This window comes from Leptidea sinapis, chromosome 7 (assembly GCF_905404315.1).
Source record: "Leptidea sinapis chromosome 7, ilLepSina1.1, whole genome shotgun sequence".
Lineage (NCBI taxonomy): Eukaryota > Metazoa > Arthropoda > Insecta > Lepidoptera > Pieridae > Leptidea > Leptidea sinapis.
In genome coordinates, this window is record NC_066271.1 from 9,577,850 (window position 1) to 9,591,369 (window position 13,520).

Below are 13,520 nucleotides of genomic sequence, written 5' to 3' on the forward strand. Positions count from 1 at the left end.
AGTACTAATAAATAATCCCTATAATTTATTATCATAAATAGTCACTTCTACGAATCATATGAATAATTATAGGTGTGCCGTATGAAATACAAAAAATAGAAAAAAAAAAACTTAAAGGCACGCTTTTATAGAAAATAAAAATAAAAAGTAGAAAATAATTTTCAATCTAGGTAAGCATGAGCTGCGAATAATGTGATTTTGTAACAAAAAAAATGTACCTATTCTATTGTAAAAAAGCAAGGGGTGGTTGTTGTTACACTGTAATAATTGTTTTATTAACTGTATATTAAAATATTGGAAAAAGTAGAGTCATTTTGAAGATATCTTAAAATGCATCCTATAGGCCACAATGTATGATTGTAACAAAAATACACTTGTTAGGGTTCTGTAGCCAAATGGCTAAAAACGGAACCCTTATATATTCATCATGTCTGTCTGTCTGTCCGTCCGTATGCCACAGCCACTTTTCTCCGAAACTATAAAGAACTATACCGTCGAAATTTGATAAGTCGATGTATTCTGTGAACCACATTAAGATTTTCACACAAAAATAGAAAAAAAAAACAATAAATTTTGGGGGTTCCCCATACTTGGAACTGAAACTCAAAAATTTTTTTTCATCAAACACATACGTGTCTGTCTATCTACGGATAGGCCTTCAAAAATGATATTGAGGTTTCTAATATTATTTTTTTTCTAATCTGAATAGTTTGCGCGAGAGACACTCCCGAAAATTGATTTGAACGAGATCTAATAATTAGTTTTTTTAATACGTCATAAATCGTATTATAAATAAATATATTAAAAAAATACGCTATTATTAAAACCGATCGAAATTACAACAAACTACAAGAACTTTTATATTATGTTACTTGCTGCTACGGAACTATTCATGGGCGAGTCCGACTCGCACTTGGCCGCTTTTTTGTTACATAAAAACAATACTCGTAGTAGCTACTTTATGCGTATTGAAAATTATTCTCTACTTTTTAGTTTAGTTTTCTATAAAAGCTTGTTTTTAGATTTATTCCAAGCACGCGCGATAGTGTTTGGCACAAATATGGCGACAAAGAGACTACCGGGTATCGGATATAAAAAATCGCTTATACTGAAGATCCTGGTAAAAAAATGGTACAGACTATATAAATTATTAAATTGACGTCAGTCCTTTACCAGTGTGCAAAGGGTCGAATATCACGTTGAAAGATTCCGTTAGATACAAACAAAATATAGGTGATATAAAAACCTACGTTATAAAAGTGAACATATTGTTCAAATTGTTATATTGTCATCTCTCCTTGATGAGTGTGCAAAGTTTCAATTCAGTCCGACATTTTGAAGTGGGTGAAAATAGTGTTCAAAGATTTATGAACAGATGACATAGAAACAATTCAAGCTAATAACTTAGAACGTGTAAAAAAAGTGTATGTGTTCATCAGTAGGTATGCACGGAAGAATCATGGAAAAAATATAAAATGTCTCGTGCTATTTTACGTTTGTAGAAAGTACAAAATATAATAAAGATACCGGGTTATTGGTAATTCGATGTACATTCCTGTTAAGAGGTGATAAGGATGACTATTTGAGAAAATTTTAACCCCCACAAAGAATATGCCAAAGTGAACCACTCTTGAGTTATCAGGTTTATTAGCATTTATCAAAAATGGTCAAAATTGCAACTTCAAAAATACCTATTAAAAAAAATAATCAATTTAAAATAATTTCTTTTATTTTGATTTATAGAACACAGCTTAACACTGGTTATCTATCAATATTAAAATAACAATAATTATCGGATAAAAAACGATGTTATTTTTTTTTTCAGATTTCTTTTTCTCGTATAAGACGTTATACATATGACGGCCTAAACCTTTCAATCTAAAACTAATAATTATTTAATTAACTGAATATTTCATCAACGTCGTTTTTTATCCGATAATTATTGTTATTTTAATATTGATAGATAACCAGTGTTAAACTGAGTTCTATAAATCAAAATAAAAGAAATTATTTTAAATTGATTATTTTTTTTAATAGGTATTTTTGATTCAGTCATAATGAAAAAATACCGTAAAGTGCCAAAGAAAATACAATACCAATTACATTTCTATTTTTAAATATTTTTTCAATTTTTTTGAAATCAGTCACGTCAATAAATATATATAAAAAAACTTCTAGCCTTTGGGGATGCTCGCCAAAATCAATTTATTTTTTGTGACATAATATTAATAAATTCATTTTTTTTTGGAGTTTATGGCGTGGTATCTTTAGGCCATTAGTAAATTCATTTTGAATACGAGCACAGAAACAGTAAGCTCGTTTGACGTATGCTGAACTTGCTGTCCAGCCTACATTTGAGTCCAAGTTCGCTACGACAACATTTACTTACAATACAAGCATGTACTGTGACTTTCTTTCACCAGCTTTATTATTATTGTCTTTACACGCTTTTTATTAGCATCACCTGTATGTATGTTTGTTCGTAACCGACTCATTTAGGCGCGATGTTGACCCACTTTAAACGGCCAGATTTCATTCATACTTCGTAGATTTTTCGAAGACCGTGAACCGATTTTGATAATTCTTTTTTATTTGAAAGCTGGTGCTTCCCGTATAGTCCCATCGTAATTTGGTTCAGATCTGAAAATGGCATCCATGAGAAAACCATAAAATCTCTTAGTCTTAAATTTGTTATACGTAAGTGGATGATAAATTTAAGAATAACTCAATATCGCGCCACCCGAATTCGATGATTCTTTTTTAATGGAAAGGATATACTTCAAAGGTAGTTTGGTGAGAGTTTGGTTTGATTCTAATTACGGAATCCATGACAAAGTAACGGAACTCTTCAATTCTAAGGAGCAAATTAACGATACTCGGCCGAATCTTTTTCATGCGGATGTATATTTAGCTAGAGGTAGGATATTTAAGTCATCTACCATAACATAGTTATGTTCAAGCAATTGTCGTAGTCGAATATGATGATCAATGGGACTCCTTAACGACTTACAGTAGGGGTGCGATCGGTGGCAAAATTTTTTTTCTTTCTAAAAATACGCAATTATTATTATGCTTTTTAGTGCGTATTATATATATTGTTTTGGAATAGTGTTTTTGAAGTCAGTTGTTTTTTTGTTAAAAATTTTTTTTCATCTACCGTTTTTATTTCGGTTTCCTTTAAAAAGCGTGTTTTTAGTTTATTTAACTATTTGTTATTGCAATTCTTTTTTATAAGGCCATGAAGTTATAAAACTACATAATAGATAGTACCTACTCCCAAGGAACTTCCTACCCGTTTTGCCGTCATGACGAATTTAATTAAAAAATAGCCTCAAATCAATGATTCTGCCCGCAAACAACTGCTTCTATGCAAGAGTAATTTGACACATGAATAATATTAATTGTTATTTAACTGTTTTATAGGTACCAACGGAAAAAACAAAGTTCTCCTCCTCTCTCCTTAAGTTCACTTTATCCAAAAATCTCAAGCCATAGTATTATGTTAGCTACAATTAAAAAAAAAACGTGATGCTTCATGTTGGCGCTTGGATGGCGCTTTGTAATACTAATTATATTAGGGGTTAAATAATGCAATTGCCGAATAGTACTGAAAAATTGAAATTCGTTTTTTTTTAAATTAAACATATTTATTTAATCAAAATAATTACCATTATTATGTATACATTACTGCCATCTAATAGAAAGCCATCAGTTATGCCTTTACGATAGAACTGTGGTGATCTAGATTCGACAAACTGTGTGAAAGCATTTTGAATGCCTCCTGACATGAAAACTTTTTATCAAGTAGAAAATTGTCAAAATCACGAAAAAAATGGTAGTCCGTTGGAGTAAGGTCTGGCGAATACGGCGGGTGACGAATGGTTTCTAATTGCAGTTCCTGTAGAGTCTAAACGGTTTCTCATGCTGTATGAGGTCTCGCATTATCATGGAGCAATAAAGGTGAAGATCGATTGATAGGTCGGGGCTGTTTCAATGCTAGTTTTGCTATCATTGTTCGGAGATCGGCACAGTAGACATCTGCCGTTATTGCTTGACCAGATCGGAGAAAGCTATAGTGAATAACACCATGCTGAGACCACCAAACAGTTATCTTTTTATTGGTAAGCTTTGCTTTAGGACACTCCTGCAGCGTTTGACCCGGGGTCAGCCTTCGGCTTACGGCTATCGTAAAGAATCCACTTTTCATCGCATGTCTTACTGGTTTTTATATTATGAACGTTTTTATAAGATATAGGTTGTATTATGTATTATCAACAATAAACTTTTTGAACAATTTGTAATGTTTTTAAAGTGATAACCCTCACTTCTAGGATTAATACACAAATAAAATTCTGTAAATGAGCTAACCGTTCGAGTGACGTTCAGTTGGCAGAGCACTGGCACGGAACGCCAGAGATCATGGGTCCGAGTCCCGCATCGTTCATAAAATTATGTTTTAAAATTTTATTTGTGTAGTAAACTTTTATTAACTACGGTACTAGATACCCAGGCGAACATTGTATATTGAGACTTTTGGCTCGGTAATCGATAACATTACCGTTCTTTTGGTGACCTTTGGCATAAAGTCCAACAACAGCTATTAATGCAACGTGCATTGATAGGACGACATCGCGGTATCTACCCGCGTGGGAAGCACGTGAATGGTTCACTAGACACGAGATCACGCGTAACCGGTTATACAGTGGATGTTTTAAGTAATTTGATTACCATAAATAACGAGTAATCCTATAAAGATCAAGATTCACTTTTTTAGACGTAATGGGTATATCTTTAAAAATAGAATTATTGTTTAAAAAACTTAGGTACTTGGTAAATAAATAATCTATGCTAATGTTAGATTTTTTAGGAGCTTGCTAGTATTATCTATACTATATATACATAAGTATATTTTTATTATTGAAGGGTTGGAGATTAGGCGTTCGAGTTCCGTATCGTTCATAAATGTTGTTTTCAAATTTAATTTGTGTAATTAATCCCAGAAGTGAATAGGCTAAAAAAATAACAAATTGAAGAGGGTTAGTTCTGCAGCATATGCGTTTAAAAAACTTTGACAGTTAACTGACACATATGGCGCGACTATTTTACTTTAGTAATTTTCATAGTATTATGTTCTATATATTTTGTCTGTATATTGTTATGAGGCAGTGCAGCCGATATTAATACCATATTTGTGCTGCAGAAGAGGGCTATTCGCGCTATTAATTACCTAGGTCCTAAAGAATCATAGAAAAATTTAAAAACATTTTGAATGTTGCATCTCAATATATTCTTGATAATTTTCTATATTATGTTCTTTCCTTTTCTATATATTAATAAGGAATTTGCTAGAAACTGTAATACTCATAATGTTATCTATCACGAGGAACAAAATTGTAATAAGCGTGCATTTTAAGATATTTTCTTATTTAATAATTCGACCAACAACCCGGTGGTCTGATGATATCATACAAGTGGCCGGTGAACAGTGGATGGAGACTGCAAGTTACAGGGATAGTTGGAAATCCCTAGAGGATGCCTTCACCTTTGAGAACGAGGGAATCCCTAGTAAGAATTTACTATATTTTTTTTTTAATATTTTCAAATTAAAAGTTATAGAAATAAGATTATTTTGTATATAATATGCTAATGATATAATATGTTAATGTTATATATATTTATTTATTTATTATTATATACTTATAATAAAATCGTAATTGGATTTTTTTTTCAAAATAAATTTATTCGTTCACGTGTTCTTCTGTAACCGTCATCAAGGATGTGCGTTTGTCTTTGCATTTGTGCATCCTATTGTGCTGACGTATTGTGACAAGCTCCCAGTATAATATTTTATTGTTTGTTTCATGAAATAATACGGAAAATTCTGCGCGGGCAAAATGGCGGACAATGTTATAAACGTGGAACGATCGCTGCGTCATCTAACTAATGTTTGCGATGCATAAAATTTCCACTGTCATAATAATCGATAACGTATGTTTATGATAAGCTTATCTGGGATGCAATATATGAGTTCTGTGTAAATATTATCCGTTGTAGGATCAACGAAAGGGTAAATAAATAATGACGAAACCGCAACAGAATTCGAAATATTGTACAAACTTTTTACTGGTTGTCATTAGAGCGCTGGCAGTTATTTCGGCCAACGATTCACTCTAGCTATCCAACTCTGAAATGCTTAGTGGGTACTGTATTAATGTATATGAACTCCTTATTATAAGGTTGGCCGTAAAGTTAAAGAATAATATTTTATTATAAATTCGAATATTGACACGGATGAGAAAATAATCGAAAAGACAGAATAGAAAACAGCCTAATGTTTTATATACATAAAACATGGACGAGTAAAAGAAGGACTCCGCGCCGTGATATTAGCAAGTGAAGCACCGTTATGCTAGTGTGTGTGCGGTTACGGAGGATACTAGTTACACAATTTATTCTCCCTTAAATAATCATATATGGCCACAAATACTTATATATAGTATTATAGTATCGTTTTTACACTTTTTTACAACGCACGACGGCATTTAAAAAAAATATTGAGACGCAAACTGATCTGTCACAGACGATGACAATTCTCATAATGGCCGCCTATCGGCCTGTAGTAGTGTAAGTGTGTGCGTAGGGCTATGTATTTACACGGTAATCGGCTTGTTTTAGTTGCTACACTGTTATGTAAGGTGACACGGAGTCCTTATTTTTTTACTAGTCCGTGCCATAAAAATGATTATTAGAAAGTGAAAGAATATGAATATAGAAGTACCAGAGAATATTAGATTGTTTTATTTTGCAACGATCCCGCGTGTGAGGGAGGACTCACGCGCTACAGTACTTATGTACACTTCCATGTAGTGACAGTTTCGACTATTCGTCAACTAATTATTGAAAGCACCTAAAGCATTGTTGTGTTGGAAATCAATTAGATTAACTTGATATTAACATATGCTTTCATAGATACAGTAATTATATCACTGGTTGTCCAAGCTAATACTTTCTCACTGATTTTCAAGAAGAATAATCGCTAATTCCGCAATCAACAGGCCTACATATATAAATAACACGAATAGCCCTCTTCTGAAGCAATACATCAAACAGCTTATTGGATAATAGAAATGGGCCAATTCTAACTGAATTTTGAATTATGTGGTAATTTCGCATAAACATTACGTTGAACAACTTGTAAACCTATTTAGCTGTCTGCAGGAAATTTTGTGAACCTCTAGCTTCTCGCACATATTTTAAGCTGAGGGCTTAAAACTTTACGATCTTAGTATCGCACTGATCTGAGTTTATTAATTATTGCATTGTCACGATCATCAACATTTTAAGTTAAATAGGAATATATAAATAAATTTCTAAAGGTAAATATACTATCCGGCGACGATATTGTAATATATTAATTAGAATATGTCAACCAGTTATTTGAATCTTTTGTAATCTATTATTGAAACAAAACAAATCTTATAACTATATTTACAATACTACGACTACATAAAATTAAAACTATCATTATGTAGAAGCGTACCAATTCTCCGCGTCTCTGGGCCCCACGGGCCAAGTATGTCGACACCAAACGACACACAGATGTATGACTCACTGAGACCAACATATTAGCGACGTTTGATGTCTTCGGCAGTCGAAGCAGCAGCCCCAGCACCAACTGACGTAACTTGGACATGAGAAGGAGCCAGAGTGTCGACGCAAGTAGCGTCTTTCCCCGTGCCCAAGCTACCAGCGTCATTCCATCAGGCCGCTTGCCATCGCGGCGGGTAATACCATTTGGCTCTAGAACAGCTGATATATTAAGAGCGGCAAATGCCCTGCGGATGACTTCATTAATGCTGGCGTGACGACTGATAGGGCCTGCCGATTTTAGGCAGGATAACCCGTGACGTCCAAGAGCATCTACCTGAACGCCACATCTACATTGATGTGGTTCATTCAGTTTTATACCTAGCCGGAGTGATACGTATATTGACAATATCATATTGTCAAGTAGCGTTCCAATCGGCGCAGAAGGCAAGGCTTGTAACCAAAAGCCCGACTCATTTTGTGTGACGGCCAAAAGACGAGCACGCTCTGTTATGTCAGTAGATGAGATCAAAAGATCATCAAAGGCTGACTTACAAAGAAGTGCGTCCCATGTTTTTAAACACTTTAATTCGTCTGGAAAATTTTGAATGTTTGCAATATTTAGCCAAGCTTCGTTCAAATACGCAATCTCTGAGTTACCTGGTACATGATTTACAATTCTTGTAACCAAAGGCTGCGCACTATGAACTGGAGATAGAAATGCTGGTAAGGCAACGCCCGAAACTTTGCAAGTACCCAAACCACCAAACCGTATCGGTAAATAGGCTTGAGACCATGCACGATCTGTAAACGCGCAATTCAAATGTAAACGCGACGCTATTTAAATATCTATATTGAAAACATCACAAATGATAAGACACTTCTCGGAAATTGTTATTTGTTTTTTCCAAAACAAATTCAAATAAATCTACATTGCGGAAAGGTAGATGATAAACAAAAAGAATAATGTAGCTATAGCGCTAAACCCATAATATTTCGAAAACATGCTCTACTGATAAATAAACTTGCGTTGCTTACATTTCAATTCTGGGGCAGCGCTGGCCCAGATCACAATTAATACAATATTTGTGCTGCAGAATAGGGCTATTCGCGCTATTTATAAACTAGGTCCTAAAGAATCATTGAGACCAAAATTCAAAGAAATTAACATCTTGACTGTTGCTTCTCAATATATTCTTGATAACGTAATGTATGTTCATAGGCACATAAGTAAATTTGCTAGAAACTGTCATAACCATAATGTTAACACCAGGAACAGACATAAGCTTATAATGCCTACTACTCTAGGTCGCTCTACTACGCTAAGTCGAGTTAGTAAGTCTTTTGTGGGGTGATGTATACCTATGCTTTTACAACAAGATCCCAGAAAATGTTCAAAACAAAAGTATTACGTTATTCAAAAGAATTTTTAAATAACGTTTGTGTGGTAAAGGTTACTATAACATAAATTACTTTCTTAATGATACCACAAATTGGGAATGGAGCGACCGCCCTCAGGCTATTAAATAATAAGTTTAATTGAACAATGTTACTTTGTAAACATATTTTTGATAAAAAAACAAAAACCCGCTGAGTTTGTTGCTCCCGTTCTTCTCAGGCCTGAGGCATTCATTTTGGAATGGGTGGTAGTTTTTGTTTACTTTCAATACTTGATGTCACATCCTATTTTGAATAAAAATATTTGAATTTGTATTTGACGCGTTACGTACGATAAGTGAACCGCCACGAATTGCCTTCTTTCTATTAAAACCACCAACACATTAGTAACTTTTACAGCGAAGTAATAATAAATACTGTTATTCAGCCGTCAAAATTCATTAATGACAAAATCATTCCCTAGTACTATCCCGAGAACCTTGGAAACGATATTCACATTGTAACAATGATTATAATATTGCTAAGGATTTTGTGCGGCGGTTGCCTGGGATCACAAATTCACGATACCGAAGTCGTTTTGAAATATTCAATTTCCATTTCAAGCATTTTGTATTTTATATTTATTTTATATTTTATGATATGTTTTAGAATTGATACCGTCTTAATTTATATATAGAGCAAGATGTACGCATCTGTATTTGGCTTGCATACCATACAATGTTTTTTTTTTTTATATATAATTACTAGCTGACCCTGCAAACGTTGTATTGCCGATATTAAAATCGCGACACAAAAGTAACTGTTGATCGTAGATGGGTGAAAATTTGAAGTTGTATGTATTTTTTAATGCTGACTCATAATCAAACAAATTAAAAAAAAAACAAAAAAAAAATCGTGACCACCTACCATTTAGGCCCAAACATTTAGGGGGATGAAAAATAGATGTCCGATTCTCAGACTTACCCAATATGCTCTCAAAATTTCATGAGAATTGATCAAGCCGTTTCGGAGGAGTTCAAAGTTTAACACCATGACACGAGAATTTTATATATTAGATTACACTGTATTTTTGTACGTTAAGCTCAGCACTTCTCCATATAAACAGTATTAAAGTTTACGTTCATCAGTTCGCGCAATTTAAAAAAAAAGTATTAATATATAGATTTGTTATAAAAGAATATACAAGTCATTGTGTAAACAGCAGTGAGTTAACATAGGCAGATGATGATGTGTTGTTTACCTAATGAAAGAGCCAATATCACTTACAAATAGGTATATTGCTTAAGACAACATACGCCGTTAAAAGGCTTTGTTCATACGCAAAATGACTATATTGGCTGATACTGGGGTTTTGCTTATAATTAGTTGGAACAAAAATAATTCCGTCATAAAAAATAATACAAAATTGTGCTTTTATACAAGAAATAGTTAATTAAACACAAAAATGCCTATTACCACATTAAAAGAATGTATAAATAAGCTCTACCATACAAACATATTTACATATTAACGAACTTTAGGTATCAAAAGGTTGCTTGGAAACCCAGGTGTAATTTCTGGCATTCAATTGTTTTTGGGTTACTGTTTTCTTTCTTATGAGGGCAGTGTTGGTGGGTCTATAAAAAAATAAATAACTCTGTCTCCTAGTTTGGGACATTCATCAGTACCTATGTTGGATAATCGGTTGGTTCTATAGACAAACATCGTATATAATCTCTGTCACATCCAATTCATTTAAATTATAAGTTTACTATAAGATGTGTATCAAATCTTTGGGGGATATTCTGCTTCTGCGCCGACGCGCTTGTTGTTCGTTATTCAATGGTGTGCGGGCAAGGGTGTTTGGATGCTGTGATACCTATGCGCAAGGGGCGTTGGTTATCATCCGTTGTATTTTGTTCTGAAGTCTCTGTAGTTTTTCAATGTTGGACGCAGTGCTCCACAGCTGGATCCCATACGTCCAGATCGTATTTAGCATTATGCAAGTGGTACTAGTCTTATGCAAGAGTTAATTCTATTTATCTCAAAAGAATGTTGGGATTTACGACCAATAAGCCATCTATTGACTTTCTTCTCTAAAGGCCAATTTGCTTTATTTTTGCGAATATGTGCTTCTGCCATGTAAGTCTCTTGTCCAAATGCAAACCAAGCTAATTTACATGATCGGCTTGTGGGACATCTATGTTGTTTTGTTGTCACCAGATGTTAATTGATCACCACAGCGTTGCGCTTTTTTTAAGGTACTCATGTTGTATCGTGCCGGAAACACCGCACATGGAAGCTCATTCCACAGCTTTATAGTACGTGCAAGAAAGTTCCTTGAAAACCGCACTGTGTAGGACTGCCACGCCACACATCCAGATGGTGGGGATGAGTTTCTAATTTGTGGCGCGTCGTGTGAAGGTGGAATTCGGCGCTGGAATCAGGTGAAACAGCTCTTTGGAACACGGAATTAGGCGAGGCTTTAAGGGACGTGTTGTCGAAAAGAAATACAACAAATGGGGTTTTTTAGTGGTCAATGCGCACTTGAGTCTTCTGGGGGATAAATTGCACAAGGTTCAATTTACGACCTTCTCAAGTCGAGTGTCACTGGGTGGGAAATTCCTCTTTTCAGTGTGAATACTTCACTTACAGATTTCGTTTCGTTCGCATTTATCGGCCATTTCTTGAACCATTGAGATTTTTCATTTTGGCCTCTTTGTAGTATCCGATGCCATTACCGGATCACTATAGGACGCCAAGATTCCCATATTATCAGCAATAATGTAACGGTGGTAAGTGATGTTGATGTAGACAGGCCTTTGGTGAAAAGCAGGTAGAGTATTGGTCCCAATACGCTTCCCTGAGGAAGCGTCTTGGGACCTCCAGCGTTGAATATATTCTAAATGCAAACGAGTCTCCGCTAGTACATATGGACCAACGACGAAATCCACACGACCTCATTCGAATTCTCGCCTGATTTTGTTATTAGGAATTGCTATTTTCCTTTAATAGGATGCGCGAGATTTCTGTCTTTATAACCTGCCGACGTGATCGTGAAGTGTAATGTAAAATATCTGGACTATATGTCCAAGACATTACCATATTTATTATAGTACTATAATATATAGTATTTGTTGATATAAATTCGACTTGAAATAGCGTCCATTCAAATTTAATATTTTTTTTAGTCTTTCTAAATAAATATCTCAAATATTATTATCAAAGCATGTATATTTTAGTTTTGTTATATAAAGAATATTATATAAAGTTGATTTTACAACCATAAACACTAATAAATTAAGTCAATTGTTTTCATTGAAAATACTCATATATTCTAAAATATAATGGTTTTTCAAATTTGTGTCGTGTGTGTAAAATAGAATAAAACACCATAATATGATTAATATATGCATGTTTTTATAGCTTGTTTCGTTAAATTTCAAATACATTCCTAATTTAATTAATAAATTCACGCACTGGCTTGGAAATCAATGGTATTGAATGTTAGAGGGATTGATTTGCGAAGGGATATGCTTTTACTACAAGATCATAGAAAATGTATTACGAACTTAAATAGAATTGTTAAAATATGTTTATGTGATAAAGGTTACTGTAACAGAAATGATTTTCTTACAAATAAAATTGAAGCATACATAACTACTCATCTCAATTTATTTCCGTGCTACACAAAATCGATAAATCTGTGGAAGTCGGCTGGCACAGATCACTTCAACAATTTGTCGTTACGTTTGTGCTAGCAGGCATACTTAGTCTAAAACACTCATAAAGCCTTGAAGCCAGGGTCGTAAACTTAAGAATATGAAGTACGCTTTTGTCACACCTTGACGCAATATGTTTTATCTTTTTTTTTTTGGCGGGAACGAGTGACCGAAGGAAGGCGCGCTTATACAAAAAAAAATTGTTTAAATTATTGTTCATAGTGCATATATTTTTCATACTTGTAAATTGTTTATCCTGGTTTATAAATATTCGATTTTTGTATATATAAATTGTTAAGTGCGCTTCCCCATCGCCATGGGGAAGCGTACAGGTAAAAGGCCGAAGAACGGCCAGAGCGACGCAGAACCAGCAGACGAACTTCCCCTATCCGAATCCTCGGTATCTGACGCGGAGGTGACTGAACGTCTCATTGTAAGAAGAAAGGATAAAGAGAAGTATACCCCTTATAGAGCGACAAATTATTATAGGTTATACGACGAAAATTCAAATAAGAAGGAATTTATTGTATTTCTCAATCGCAAGCAGGGTGAAGTCAAAATATCAGACAAGGACAGGTTGGGTCTGTCAAATGGAATCAGGAGGCATTGCGTATCGGGTGTGTTGCACCTGAGGTCCGTTAATGCTTTTAAAGTTGGTGTTACCTTTGACCAAAATGCGAATGTATTTTTAAAAAATGAAAAGTTACTTAGCGAGTTGGAGATGGTTGCCTCAATTCCGGCTTCTGAAACGGAGGTCACTGGAGTTCTTACTTCTGTTCCCACTGATTACTCCAACAAAAAAATTCATCAATTAATTGCATCGAGTAAAAAAGT